The sequence below is a fragment of the Elephantulus edwardii genome, unplaced genomic scaffold (assembly GCF_000299155.1).
Source record: "Elephantulus edwardii isolate Elephantulus edwardi_28Jun2011 unplaced genomic scaffold, EleEdw1.0 scaffold00168, whole genome shotgun sequence".
Classification (NCBI taxonomy): Eukaryota; Metazoa; Chordata; class Mammalia; order Macroscelidea; family Macroscelididae; genus Elephantulus; species Elephantulus edwardii.
In genome coordinates, this window is record NW_006399918.1 from 7,158,423 (window position 1) to 7,173,993 (window position 15,571).

Sequence of the window (15,571 nt, forward strand, 5' to 3'; positions counted from 1 at the left end):
GGGATAATTGGGATGGGAGTGTCAGAGACAGTGCGATTGGCACAGGACAGAGCGGAGTTTAGGGCTGTTGTACATAGGGTCACTATGAGTCGCAGGTGACTTGACGGCACATAACAACAACAATTGATGCCACTTTTAAATATTTCTTAAATCTTCTATATCTTTTTACCTCTATTGCCACTGCCTTTGTTCATGTCTTATTAATAACCTGTTCTACTGCAAGGAGTTCTGGTGGCCTAGTAGATTACGTGTTTGGCTGCTAACTAAAGGTTGGCAGTTCAAACCCACCCACCACTCTGCAGTAGAAAAATAAGCCATTCTCCTCCCATTTAATTTATAGCTTCAGAAACCCATTAAGAGGCTCACCACGAGTCGGAATCAACTCAGCAGCAGTAGATCGGGTTTCATTTTATACTATTTTAAGTTTAAGAACTCTCCCTACCACCAATCTTAACTCAGCTAATTCATTTACCCATATCCAGTTCAGTGCTATCTAAAATTAAAAAATGATCACCACATCACGTTCCTGTTAATAACTGCCTACAGCCCTCTCCTTAGCTATAAGAAAACTCCAAATACCTTACATAAGACATCAAGCCTTTCAGGATTAGACCCAGTCCACCTCTCCAATCTCACCAGTCACAATAAAATCAAACCTATTGCTGCCGTGTCCCTTCTGATGCACAGTGACCCTAAAGGAAGAGAACTGTTCCACACAGTTTCCAAGGCTGTATTCTTTATAGGAGTAGACTGCCACACACACACCCTCCATGGAGCAGCTAGCAAGTTTTAACTGTTGACCTTTCTGTTAGCAGCAAAGATCTCAACCATTGCACCACTAGGACATCTTTCCATTCACTATTACCAGTTTGTCTATACGTTTCTTCATATTACTCCTTTTGTTTGACTGCCCTTGTCTATTCAACATACCCATCACTACTGTTTTTCAGAAGGCTAATTCGAGGAGCTCTGGTAACAAAGTCCGTAAGGAGTTGTGCTGCTAAGCAAAAGGCCTCTCTGGCGGTTCAAATCTATTACTGGCTCCTTGGAAGAAAGCTAAGCAGCTGCCTCCAGAGCAGTTGATAGCCTCCCAAAATCCCGCGAGAACGTCAGTTAGGAGCTGGTTTCAACTTGAAAGCAATGAAGAAAAAAATAAAAAACTACTCATATTTTTATTCTTAAATTAGATGTCATCTTCAAAATGCATTCTCTATACTTCTATACTTAGATAGGTGGTTGCTGTTCTATGGAATTTTGTGCATAGTTTCTTTAAAGTCTCTACCAAGGTATACTAAAATTATTTGTGTATTTATTATCCCATCAGAACTGAAGCTACTCATAGAAGACAAAGTCATTCATCTTGATATCCCTAATACACAGTAATGCATAAAGTCCTGTTGTTGAACTAAATCTCCATGAGTAAAAAAGTGAAAGGATCCCATTAAAAATGCAGCCAACTCAGTTACCATGCTTATCCTCTGTCACAGACTGCCCTACACTAAAGAACTTCCCATGTCACAACATGCAACCTACAAGTATCCTACTCAACACTTCAGAACACAAAACTTGATAGGAACTGAAAATTTAAAAAATAGAACCTGGTCCTTTTTTCCTGGGAATACCTAAGATGGAAGCAAGGGCTTATGCCCAACACCTTTTTAATATAGTGAATTATTTAACATAACTCTTATAGCCATAGCCATAGGGAGTTCTGATAACCTAGTGTGTAAAGAACTACGCTGCCAATCCAAAGGCAAGCAGTTTGAATTCACCAGCTGCTCTACAGGATAAAGATGGACAGTCTTCTCTTATGCAGTTTATAACATCTGAAAACCTGCTATGCTGCTAACCCTGAAGGGTCAGCTATGAGTCAGTTCCAACACATAACAACAAAAGCCACAGCTATTGCCTTCCACACGATCACTAAGTAAACTAGCCAGAATATCCTACTCCTGTCAAATCAGTGCAAGATTGATAATAATCCTCCCTTAGGATTGTAAAGCTGTAAAACTCCAAGAGGAGACTGTCCATGGAAGGGCTGGTGGTGTTGAACTGCCAAATTTTCAGTTAACACCACAAAACATTATATACTATACCACTAGAGTTCCTTAATACATTGTTATTGTTATTATGTACTGTTGACTTGGAACTGACTCATAGCTGACTCCTCCAGTGAGTTTTCAGAAGGAATAAATTGCACAGGAGACTGCCCATCCTCCATGTGGAGCAGCTAGTAGATCTGAACTGAGTTAGTAGCACAACTCCTTACCACACAGTTCCCTAATGACTAGGTAAAACTATGCAAATAAAATGCTTATGTCCACCAATGGAGTGGGACAATTCACTAATAATGTAATAAAATAATGTAATATAACATCTAATCCCTGAGGGGCAGGGAACCAGTCAAATAAAGTGTATGAAAGCTTAATAATGAGATTAGTCAATTATGCTTGCAAAGCTTAAAAGGGATTCCTTATAAGAGAACCTCATTATCACTAAAAGGAGAAGGAAGTGGGTCTAGGAAGAAGAAAAAGAGAGTTGTTAACATTACACATGGTACAAGACAGCAAGGAATAGAGGGATTCAGTAGCAGGAGAACCAGGAACCAGCACAAGATAACCAAGTAGGCTTCTGGCCCTTTGAGTGAGACAAGGTAAGTAGAGGAGGTGGGAAGTATGTGCATCCATGTAGCAGAGTAAGAAAGCTAACTGTTTCTGGGCAAGAGGACTACCGGTAGAATGTAGTGCCTCCCAGCACTCATCAATAGAGGGTTGAATGCTTTGGCGCCAGCATTTACTGAGGAATAGGGTGCCTCTGGTTACTGGTGAAATAAAGAGCTTCATAAGCCTGGGCAAGTGACTAAGAAAAGCTTGCCTGCGGGCAAAGCCAAGAAGCAGCGATACTGATCAAAGAACTATATCCTGAGTCCTTCCTGATCCTAAATTGCAACCTGGCCACCCACCCCTTTATTGCCCCTAAGTTGGAACCAATTCATAGTGGGTTTCTAAGACAGTAAATTGCACAGGGGAAGATTGTTCATCTTTCTCCTGTGGAACAGCTAATAGAGTCCAACTGCCAGATGGCACTTCCTGCCACCTTTGGGTTAGCACTGCAGCATGCTAAGGACTTTCTAAGGACTTGGCCACCAGAGCTCCTCTGTAACCCGAGTGCTGTTACACAGTCAAGTCAGAAGGAGCCTCATTGCTGAGCCTCCAGCAGGTTTTCAGAAGCTGTAAATTCCATGGGAAGAGACTGCCCATCTTTCTCCCATGGAGCAGCTGGTTGATTCTAACTGCTTGCCTTTGAGATGGGAGTGTAACTTCTTACCTTCTAGGTCATCATATTATGTCTCTAATAAACCTCAAAACTCTGAGAATGGTTTGCAAGTTCTGTGTGGCCAGTGTAACAAAGTATCAAACCTAGAAAAGAAAGAAGTTCATGGAGGGAGAGCTGGTATCAGAATTGGTAAAAAGATTGGAGAGAGGAGGAATGGCTAACCGCCACAGGAATCATCCTTGGGTTAATATTGAAGGTTATTCTCTCTCCTCCCCCTTCTGAAGTTAGGTTTGATGGTCCTACATTGCTATTTTTGCAACCCTAAAATCACTTGGCCCCACACCATAGATTTTTATATGTGGAAAGGAAATCTATATCTAGTTTTCAGAGTCTAGATTCCTCCCCTCCACCCCCAAAGCATGGAAAACATCTATTCATTTGCAGAGTGGTTTTCTTTGTCTCTCCCTCTCATTTCACCTGCTACAGCCACAGGGTGCAAATGGAGGGAGGTGAGAGAAAATAACTTGTTGCTCATAGCTGGCAATATGAGAAAACTGAGCCCTTTAGAGGCTCTACAAATTCTCCTTGTTCCCTATTCCACCTGTTCTCCTTGGGCAGCTGTTGATTATGAGAATCCCAGAGAAAGCAGATGGGCACAGGTTTGACATTCAATCAGTTAGAAGAGCAGGTTGTTCTTGTTAGATGCTGTCAAGTATGACCCTATCAACAACAGACCTGAATCCTGTCATATCCAGTACCATACTCAAGATCTCTAATAAACTTGAGCCCACTGATGCAGTCACTGTGTCAATCCACTTCACTGGGGGTCTTTTTCTCTTTCACCAATCTTTCCAAGCATGATGTCCCTTTCCAAGGAATGGCTTCTCCTAGCAACATGTCTAAAATATGTGAGCCAGCACCTCACCATTTTTGTCTCTAAGGTGGACTCTGGCTGCCCTGTTTCCTTAATTCATAGTATCCTACTTAAGCTTCAAGATATTAAGATGTATTGAGCCCTATAAACCTGGCCACTGGAATGAAAAGCAGAACACAGATTATACTCATCCTGACCGTGAACCAGTGGATGCAATTCTGAAAAAAAAAAAAACAACCCTAAGGGTTAATTCCCTACATATCAGAACAACTCAACTTACTGCCTTGGAGTTGGAAACAACTCATAACTGACCCTCTCCTGGGATTTCAGAAGCTGTACATCACACGGGAGGAGATATCCATCTTTCTCCCAAGAAGTTACAGGCCACTTTCAGATTAGCACCACAACTTCCTAAAAACTACACCACCAGAGCTCCCTTCGTCTACATTACTCCAAGTGAAATGCAATCAAAGCATGGAGAAGATTCAGGAAGGGACAAGAGTCTAAACTGTGGAGACCAGCTGAGCATCCTGGGAGAAGAGGGGGCTTGAGCAGAAGGAACAATCTCGGGTTATTTTTCCACATCAGAAAGGAGACAAAAATAAATAACCCAATGTGTTGTCACTGAGTCACTATCAACTTGAAGAGACCCTACAGGACAGAGCAGACTTGCAGTGTCTGCTGACTACCACACCTTTTCCCAAAGATAAATTTGAATCAGAGGTCTTTCATTTAGCAGCTAGGCACTTACCCAAAATAAAAAATTAAACTCACTGCCATCAAGTCAATTCTGACTCACCACAACCCTACAAAGAAAAACTGCCACATCAGGTTTCAAACTCCAAAAGCCAAACTCACGGCCACTGACCCTTCTTCAGGATTCCAGTATTGTAAATCTTAACAGGAGTTGGCCATCTCTTTCCCAAAGAGCACATGGTGGATGCAAATTGCCAAAGACATAAAGGCCTTGTGATTAGTAGTATAACACACTATGGACTAAGCTATCACAGCTTCTGCATCCGGAGTACACCAACATCATGTTTACGACACTAGAAATTTTAACAGGAGCAGACTCCCCATCTTTCTCCCTCAGAGCAGCTAGTAGGTTCAAACAGTCAACCTTTCAGTTAGTCATAAAATACTTAACCCACTGTGCCACTAGGGATTCTTAAGAGGAAAATATATTATCTTCAAGTCTTGGATCTCAAGTGGACTATTTTACTGCATTAGACCTTTTAGATTGGCGATTAGCGAATATGTGCCAATGTCTGGATTAATTTCTGATTGTTACAACTTCAGGGAGTGGAGGGTGGTACAACTGGCACGTATTAAGTAGAGACCAGTATTGCTGCTAAACTGCATCGCATAGGACAACCCCCTCCCAGCAAATTACCACCGAGTCCAAAATGTCAATACTTCTGAGGAAAGGAAACCCTATTCTGAGTGAAACATGATGAAGGGTCAAAAGAGGAGACTGCATGTCGTATTCCATCCTAGATCCATCTGGTTCCTCCTGCCCAAACCCAACAAGCAACATTCCAGAAGAAAAGAAAAACCAGGTAGATATAGGTTAATTTTAAGTCATAAATCCAACAAGTAATAAGAAGTTCCATCCCATTTCAACCTTGGCTCCATCACCTGCTGTTGCTATTCAGGAGAACAGCAGGTATAGTGCTACACTCCCTTCTGTCTCAGCCCAGGAGGTCCATTTTGACCTAGTTCAATCTGGATCTCTATGGGGATAAGAGAAATGTCAACTCCTGCAAGACAGACCCAAAAGATCTTGCATTTATCCCTTCTGGTCACCTTTAAAGTCTTGAAACCAGTAGGAGACCCTTCCTTTTTATGTTGCTGACAAAACTTGTAATGCTTATGCAATGAAGAAAAGTTTAAAATAAGTTTTCCAACACCACTCCCAAGAAATATCAGGAGGCTAGCATGCAGGCAGCCTACCCCACCATAGGTTATCCTCTCATTCAGCAATACAGACAGGAATCTAGTTCTACCATTAGAAAAAACTGACCAACTTCTTCATAAGCCAAAATATGCCCAGCTTTCTGTAGCAGTCAGCCAAGTAAATGCCGCTTAAATTATGCAGAGATTCTAGATGAAAGGCACAGGTTAGTGGAGAAAATATATATCCCTCTAACCAGAAAATTAGAAAGAATGTCAGAATCCCGGTATCTGAAACAATGCCAGATACCAAGAGACTATCACTCCAGTAAACATAGTCCTGATCCCACTGGCTCGTCTGGTTCTGAGATCTTAACATACGGGTTCCAAAGAATAATTACTGATTCAGATGATCTGCTACATTTCCTGGACTTGTTTTGCTTTGTTTTTTTAATTTATTTTAGGAAGGTACAAGTCAGCCAAGGGCCAAATGACAATCTATATGTATCCACAGGATTTCATCTTGAATAGTCATTTTCTATTAAGATTCTGCTTTTGAGCAAAGTCTAGTTTCATCCGAAACAAGGATGCTATCTGTATCTTCAAGGGAGAACTAAATATGCCCAAATAAATATGACTCTCTCAGAAGCCAGTAGGAGGAATTCATGAGGAAGAACTTTAAAAAAGTGATGTTTTAAAAATAACATGGAAAAAAATATTAAAGATAGTTACAAATACTTAAAGAGTTTTCTTGCTAGTGGTACTCAGAAAACATAACCAAGTATCTGGGAGTCAGAATTAGACATTTTCAAAAGAAAGATCCCAAGAACTCAAAACAACTGAATGGTAAATGAAATTAAAAGCCTTCTCATGGAAGGTGCTTTAGCAACCTTCAAATGGCAACATTTGTAAACACTGTATTCTAATATGTTCCCTATGTTAAAAAGGTTTCTATCAAGCTGGCAAGGTTATAAAATCAAAAGGCAGCTTGATCCCAAACATCTAAATTCCCCTCTGCTTTCACACTTATGTGCAATCACCCAAAGAAACAGTAACTTTAAGGGGTCTTCTGCCCATGATTTATGCACTGCTGTTGGTTTCCAGTGGTAACCAACCCACAGCTGACCCTCCGCAGATTTTTAGAGGCAGTAAATTGCATGGAAGGAGATTGCCCATCTTCCTCCCACAGAGCAGCTGGTGTACTCTAACCACATGCCTTTGGGACTGCTGTGCATCTTCTTAGGTGAAAATTTATTTTCCCAGGTATTAACCCCATTCTAGGACCCAATCCCAACGTGTTTTTCATGTTATCTCTTCTCCCTTCCATTGCTTGAAAACAGTAAAAAATTCTAGACTTACCTTCGCAAAAAATTTAATTTGCCACGTTTCTTCCTAGTACAAGGTTCAAATCCAGCAGCAAAACAAAAAAGAGAGAAAGGTCAATTTTCAAATTCTAATTAGAAAGCCCAAAACCCCAAATAAGTAGTTAATTTCAGCCACAAAAATATACATTTTAAAAATAAAGCCATTTGATTTAAATTATGTACTGTCAGGTAAATGAGAGAACTCACATCCAAACCTTGAGGTTTCCCTAATTCTCCACTAGCCTTCAGAAAGGAATACCAAGAAAGGTTTCAAATTCAACAGTTTTTGGGGAAACAAACTGCCTTCTAAATCTTTCTCACTTTCCCCCTGAATTCTTTATGAGACATACCTACTTTGTGACAATATTTACTTTTATTTTCCCCATAGAGAACTAGTAGGAAAAGTGGTCAAAATCGAAGGAGGCATTTTCTTCCCATCATCAGGCTAGAATTATCCTGATTATCTTTACCCTTTCCTTTATCTATCATACAGTTACATACTGGACAAAATAGTGGGCAGTATCCACATTTCATTCGGGGGCTTCTGTCTATGCTTGCATACTGACTTCCTCCACATAGCACTTAAAACAGTAAAAGTATTTGGAAAATTAAAGCACTCATTTAATTAGTCTTTGCAGCCTAGATGCCATCCTGTTTTTTTCTATTCCCCCTTCAGCTTTCCAGAACCTCCAATATAGCCATAGCTTTTTCTCCATTCTTGCATTACTAACTGCTAAAAACTAGAAAAGTCCTTTACTTCTTCACACTCAGTCAACACCAACTTCCCCATTCCCCTCTCTTTTGGTAACCAGGAAAAACAAGGAAGCAATAAGCTAGGGAGCCTTTGGAAAGCAAATCCAACTTAACCCTCATCCAACCCCAATTCTCCAAACTCACATGACTATTCCCTTCTGCCCTTCCCACCCTATTAAAAGCTAAGGGTCTGGCAATTAGAATTGGCTGCAACTGATGATGCTTAACTCCTTTCTTTCCACGAAAGGGAAACCCCTGTGCCTCTATCACCCGTAATACTCCACTGTCCTGTCTCCCATCCTCTTCCTCCCAAACTTTCCTCCCAGTCCCTCACTTTCTCCATTACCTCGTCACACCGACACTCTCCATTCCCCACACCTTCTTCCCCTTCCTACCCAAATTCTACCCTAAATCCTTTCTCCTTCCCCCAATTTAACACTTTCAAAACCTTCCACCAAAACGTCTTAGGTCCCATACTCACCTTTTCCACCTTCATACAACACCCACACGCACACAAGAGTGCGGTCCACCCTCCAACCGCATGCCACCAGCCCCCTCTGCCTTCACACCCTCGGCCTAACCCCCTCCGCTCCTACTCCCCTCCAGGCGTCCGGATCGCAGCCCCACTACCCACCTCGGCCTCTCTTATCCCCCTCGCCCGGCCCAGCCACGGCCCTTGTTTACGCCCCTCCTTACGTGCCCGCTCCGCCGCCTCGACCCCTGCCCTCTCCCACAGTTGCCATCTCCCCCGCACGACCCCCTCGGCGGCTCCCCTCCCCCACCTCGCAGCGTCCCGTCACCTCCGGCGCTGGAGGTTCTCAGGCTGGACGTCGCCACCGCCTCCCCCTCCACTTTCCTTCCCCAAGCCCTTTGCGGCCCCGCCCGGCCCCGCCCCGTCCCGCTCGACTCCCCCTCCCCACTCCGGCCGCCCCGTCGTCTCACTCTCGGCTCAAGCTCGGCGCCGCCATGTTGGATCCATCCGCGCCTCGCTCCCGGGCCTGCCTCCCGGGGCCGCATCCGGGCTCCAGTCGCCGCCGCCGCCGCCGCCGCCGCGGGCGTGGGGGAGGGGGAGGCGGGCGGGGGTGGCTGCATCCTGAACTGCGCCTCCCGGAACCTGGTCGGTTAGTGGTGGCTTCGAGACCATAGTGAGAAATGAGCCGGAGGAGCCATACTAGATGAGGGCAGCCTGGCACAGGCATTAAGCGGGGAGCGCAGAGCTTCGCTTTGGGAGGAGAGGCTTGAGATTGGCAGCCATCTTGCTTTGGGGCAAGCTGGCAACTCGGGATTTTCCTGACAGCGGCTTCAGGGCCGTCGTAATGGGGACAGGGAAGCGTTCTTGAGTGTCGAACGGTTGGTGGCGCCGGAGCTGGCTGCGGTCGACTTCAAGACCCACTGCGAGGCCAGGGCAGCCATGACGCGTAAGGGCGGAATAAATAGCACGGGGGTCGGAACGACCCTCGAGCTCAAAGGTGCAGGATCTGAATGTGACCTTTGTGCTGAACTTCCTGGTAACCCGGACGTACCGTGACCTGGGTCGGGAGTTGAAAGCCTTTCTCACATCTTTTCTCGGATTTCCTTTTTTTTTCAGTATATGCCTTTTGAGCTCTCCCCCCCCCCCCCAAAGGAACCGCTACCTGAGCTGAAATCTGAAGAACTGTTGGGAATTAGGGGGCCGAGTACGTTCTGGAGCTGCCAGCAGCCTGGTATGGCTTTTTTAAAAAAAGAAAAGCAATAACTGAGGCCTCTTAGATAGGCAGGAGCCAGCTCAGGGAAGGCCTTGGAATTGACTTCATCTTAAAGGGTCTCAGAAATGTGAATAATTATGTTCGCGTTTTAGAAAGATGGGTGTCTGGGGGAGACATGTCCAGGACAGAGGAGAAAAATCGGGAGGCTCTTAGCCAGGCGAGTTATCACAGTGCTTTGACCTAAAGAAAAAGTAGTGCAAATGGTGAAAAATAGATTGAATGTGGGAGTATGAGCCAGAGGAGCCCAGCATGATTCCCGGGATCGGAATTGGTTAACTGGAGGATAATAATGCCATTTTTTGTTTTGTGTGGGGCACGTAAGAGTCTTTTTTGAGCATTTTGAGTTTGCAGTGTCTATGGCTCATCGATTAAAAAAGAGAGATCCACTAGACAACTGAATGTTAGATAATGTAGGTTTAAAACAGATGGGGGGGCTGTGTATCACAACTGAAGTCATGACATATAAGATGAAAGAAACCGGTATTGAAAGATAATTTGAGAAAAACCAATGAGTAGACAGGGCAAACAAAGGAAAAAAAAATCAGAGAAAACTGTGGGAGAAGCTGGTTAAAATATAACAAATTAGGTATATATAAGAGCTAAAATGTGTCCATTGGCTTTTGCAATATTTAGTAATTTTAAAGTTTCAGATAGCAAGGTAAACAAGAGACTGACTTTAATTAAGTGGCTGGACAATCATAATGTATAAAGTTTTTTTTGGGTTTTTTTTTCCAAATGTAAAATGGAGGCTAGTAATAGGACTGTAACAGGAGGAATTCCAAGACAAAGAAGGCATTTTATAGCAGACACCTATGTAAAGCTATCCTAAAAACAATTGATCATGCAGATCTAAAACTTGGGAGAAAAAAGTATTAAATCGACAATCAGCAAATGCAAAAGGTAGATGTAGCATTTTCGCATATGCATTCAAAATCACCTTTGAGGTGAACCTAGGGTGTGACTCTATTTTTTTCTTTTGGGCCCCTCTACCTTATTCTTAAATTTGCTTTTCACCTGCATCACTTTTATTAGTAACTGCTTTTTAGATTACAGTGATAATCCAGAAATTCTGAGTCATCAGTATTTCTCTGATAATGGAAGCCATAAATTAGGCCCCTCTGAGAAGAGCAGAGTGTTAAGAATGCTTTTAAGGAATTAAAACTTTTAAGGCATAAGGAGAATAGCACTTGGAGGACCTTTACCAAGAAGCAGCCAGTGAAAAAGAACAAAAACTAAAAGATAATTATCACAGAATATTTCAAGAATAAGAGTATTTCAAGAAGGTAGAAGTTGTCCCCAGAGAGGCAGTTAACAAGAAAAGCACTTTTAGCTCTAGACCTAGCTTTACTGAATAATACGGGTTACCAAATATTCAGTTTTCCTCTGGGTATCATAGGGAGCCCTGATAATCTAGTGGGTAAGAAAGGAATTGTGCTGTCAACCTAAAGACAAGGCATTTCAAGTATACTCGCTACTCCAGGGAAGACAAATGGGCAATCTCTCTGATTTACAGCCTCTGGAGAACCACTGGAGTGTTGGCATGTAACAGCAATTGTTCCTGTAAAGCACTGATTTAAAAAAAAAAGTTCCAAGCATCCAACTTTCCAGAATACCACTGTATCATCTCCGACATCACTTATTCCTCCTCTAAGCATTTAATAGTTCCTTTAAAGCAGGGGTTAAAAATTTCCATCTTCTCAAGAATGCTGTACCACTCCATCTCTGACATCAATTATTATTTTTCCTCTAAGCCTTTTAACTCTCATCTGTATCTTTGGGTTCTTTAATGTACTGAAAGAGCTCACAAAAATTAAAAAACCACCAGGAAAATAGCAAGGTTGAAGGGGTTATAGGTCAGTGGTTGCAGAGGCTGATCAAAGATGGACTAGGTGCCTGTGGGCCAAGGCTGTAGGAGCAGGTGAATCAGATTAGATGTCATGTCCCAAGTAAACAAGGATTGTGGAGCATTCCTCTGTATATGATCTTAGGGCTGTAAACCACACCCCTGAGAGAACTAAGACTTGGGTCATTCCTTCTCATAGAGAAGCCTGGCTTGAAGGAAGTGCCACCAGAGTGCTCCTTAGAGGCAAAGATGGTGAAATTTCATCTCACTTACTTTGGGCATAGTTTCAAGAGGAACCAGTTCTTGGAGAAGGGGTATCATGCTGGAAAAGGTAGAGAATCAGAGAAAGACCGACCCTTAACAAGATGGCTTGATGTGTCTACTCCAGTGGGCTTGAACATGATGAGATTGTGAGGAAAGTGCAAGATAGAGCAAGGTTTAGATCTGTCATATGGTTGCTGCGAGTCAGTGGCAGGCTGGCACCTACCAACAACAATCAACTTTTGCTAATGGCCTAGTGGGTAAGGGAAGGAATGCTGGGGGCCTTGGAAGGAGCTGTGCAGCCAGCCCAAAGACACACAGTTCATGCAAATCCACCAGTTACTGTGCAGGAGAAGGATGGGCAGTCTCCACCCATGTGATTTACAACCCCTGAAAGCCCATCGGGGGGTCACCTATGAGTCAGTTTTACCTTGACAGCAGTGAACAGTTAAACCCACTTTTGTGGTCTGAAATTGATCAGATATGCACTCAAGATGCATAACTGGTGACCAGACTACGAAGATTGGAAATGAAGAGTCCCATCAAGTTGACTACAACTCATATTTATTAGCCTAATGAAGAATAGCTCTGAACCTTGCCCTATCATGTAGCCATCCTCATGATCTCTCATTATTCCTGAGCCCATTTTACAGTCACTGTGTAAGTTCCTCTTGTTAGGGGTCTTCTCTTTCTCTGACTAAAAAAAAAAAAAAACAAACAGTGAATGTAGTGTTGGAATGGCCAAGTCTGACTTCTCTCTCCTAACTCCACAATGGGAAATTGCCCTCATCAGCAGCATCCACAACACTAAGCCAATTCCCATGAGATCAGACTTGTTCCCCATGCTCCTCTGCCTAATTCTACTATCTAGCACCAATCCTTACTGCTCTACTGTGTCAAAAATCTGCACCTGACAGAAGCATGCAATTATGGGGTTTAGTAGGGAAGTTTAACAGGTTACAACCCATGTTGGTAACAGGATACAGTTTCTTGGTCAGGACAGCTGCTTAAGTGCACTCAGAGGCCCTTCATCCTTCAGCATTGCAGCTTTTGGTGTTTCAAAGATATCTTAATGCTGCATATTAAGACTTCTCCCCTGCTCAGTCCCTCCAGCAAGCCTGGGCCAAGGCCCTTGGCTTTGGCTCTGTCTGGAAGAGCAGTTCCAGTTCAGATTCTGTCTCATGTCAGATTTTTTTGTTCTCGGCTCTCATTGCTGTTACTGCTGTACTATAGGCCTTTAACTGGTACAAGAATCTCTGGCTCCAAAGGACATACACTGCTTTGTCTCCTCTTCCTATCTTGGTGGTGGTTGTTGGTATGTGCCATTGAGTCTCCTGCGACTCATAGCAGCCCTATGTACAAAGCCCTAAACTCTCCCATATCCTGTGCCAATCTCACCATCTCTGACACACCTGCCCATTATTACCCCAGTCACTGAATCAATCCATCTCATTGAGGGTCTTCCTCTCCTGCACTGTCCCTCCACCCTCCCAAGCATGATGTCCCTCTCCAAGGACCGGTCCCTCCTTACAACATGTCCAAAGTATGTCAGATGAAGCCTCAGAATCCTTGCCTCCAAGGAGCTGCCCGGCTTAACCCTCTCCAGGACAAACCTGTTCGTTTTCCTAGCAGTCCATGGTATGTTCAATACTCTTCTCCAACACCACAGCTCAAAGGCATCAATTCTCCTTCTATCATCTCTAGTCATTGTCCAGCTCTCTGATGCATAGCAAGTGATTGCGAAGACCATGGCATGTATCAGGCGCACCTTAGTCTCCAAACTGACATCCTAAGTATCTAACTGCAGACTTTCCCATCACAATACATCTTTTAATTTCCTGACTGCTGGTGCCTAAAGTGTTGACTGTGTAGAGTGTTGACTGTGGATCCAAGCAAGCCAAAACTGTGAACAAACTCAATCTCTTCGTCATCAGTTATGATGTTGCCAATTGGCCCAATGGTGAGAATCTTTGTTCTCTTGATATTGAGTCTCAATCCATACTGAAGACTGCTGTCCCTGACCTTCCACAGCAAGTGCTTCAGGTCCTTTTCGGTTTCAGCAGGCAAGATTGTGTCATCTGCATAATGCAGATTTTTAATGATTCTTCCTCCAATCCTGATGCCACATTTCTCCTCATAGAGCCCAGCCTCCCGGAAAACCTGTTCTGCATAAAGATTGAAAAGGTATGGAGATAGGACACATTTCTGGCATACACCCTTCCCAATTTTGAACCATGCAGTGTTTCCTTGTTCTGTTCTGACGACTGCCTCCTGATCCAAGCATAGGTTCAGCATTAGCACAATCAAGTGTTCTGGGATTCCCATTCTTAGAGTCAGCCACAGTTTGTTGTGATCCACACAGTCAAATGCCTTTGCATAATCAAGGAAACAAAGATAGACATTCTTCTGGTACTCCTTGCTTTCAGCAAAGATCCATCTAACATTAGCTACAGTATCCCTAGTACTACAGCCCCGTCTAAATCCAGCCTGCACTTTTGGTAGTTCTCTGTTGATGTGCTGTTCCCGTCATTTTTTGATAGTCTTCAGCAAAATCTTACTTCTTGTTAATGATATTGTTCGATAATTTCCATACTCTGTGGGATCACCTGTCTTTGGAATGGAAACAAATATAGATCTAGTCAGTTAGCCAAGTGGTTGTTCTCCAGATTTCTTGGCACAACTTGGTGAGCATATCTAGGGCAGCATCTGTTAATTAAAATATGTCAATTGGTATACCATCAATTCCTGGGACCTTATTTTTAGCCAATTCTTTCAAAGCAGTCTGAACTTAGGCTCTTGCTCAAATGGTGTTTCTTGATGGTAGATTACCACATTTCTGCCACCGAAGTGGCTCAGTTTAAGCTTGTTGAAATGGTGAAACTGGCCTGTCTTTTTTTTTTTTTTTTGGCCTGTCTTGTGGATAGACTTCACATATCCTGTGTGTGTTCTTCTCAGCCATGTGGCAAAATCAGGGGCAATGACCTAAGAAAACCATTTTGAAAAATAGACCCACTACATCACACTGGAGTGGCATCCACTTCCGTAATAGCTTGCCTCTGGAAACCCTATGAACCTGAAGAAAGGACAAAAGTTATACAGGAAAGTCCAGGACTTTCGTTCATAGAGTCGCTATGAGTCACATGACTCGATGGCACTTAACAACAACACCGCCACATCACACTGACCTTTCCTAGCATTATATCATGTTCCAAATGTGGGAAACCAAATACAAGATTTAATATTTAACCAATTGCAGAATCAGTAAATGAGGGAGGCATAGATAAAAGCTGGAATTCCTCTTGTAGTACCAAGGCAGACCTTGGGCTTCACAGAGGTTAAGTGCCAAGGCAGAATTCTTAGTTTGTATTTACTAATCTCTCCCTCCAGATAAGGTAAACAATAGAGAAGAATTTGGCTTTATTTGCAAAAGATTTCTCTTTGTGATTTACTTTTCCATGATCCTTTGTTGTTTACTACATGTTGTTGTTGTTGTTATGTGCCATCGAGTCCTTTGCGACTCATAACGACCCTATGTACAACAGCCCTAAACCGTGCTCTATCC

The 15,571-nt window shown here is 43.1% G+C and overlaps 1 protein-coding gene across 4 annotated transcripts in view; it reads right to left on the reverse strand.

The window, feature by feature from the left end:
* DEDD (death effector domain containing) overlaps positions 1-9,239 on the reverse strand; it is a 16,676-nt gene extending 7,437 nt beyond the window's left edge. Inside the window, exons 1-2 of one of the 4 annotated variants that reach the window (XM_006895480.1) lie at positions 8,943-9,018; positions 7,403-7,435 (exon numbers count right to left, since the gene is read on the reverse strand). The gene's annotated coding sequence lies outside the window, so the exon portion shown is untranslated. Of the gene's footprint in view, positions 1-7,402; positions 7,436-8,942; positions 9,019-9,102 lie in introns of those variants that run through there. The other 3 variants (XM_006895479.1, XM_006895482.1, XM_006895481.1) reach the window with 3 other exon arrangements.
* Positions 9,240-15,571: the final 6,332 nt, after the last annotated feature.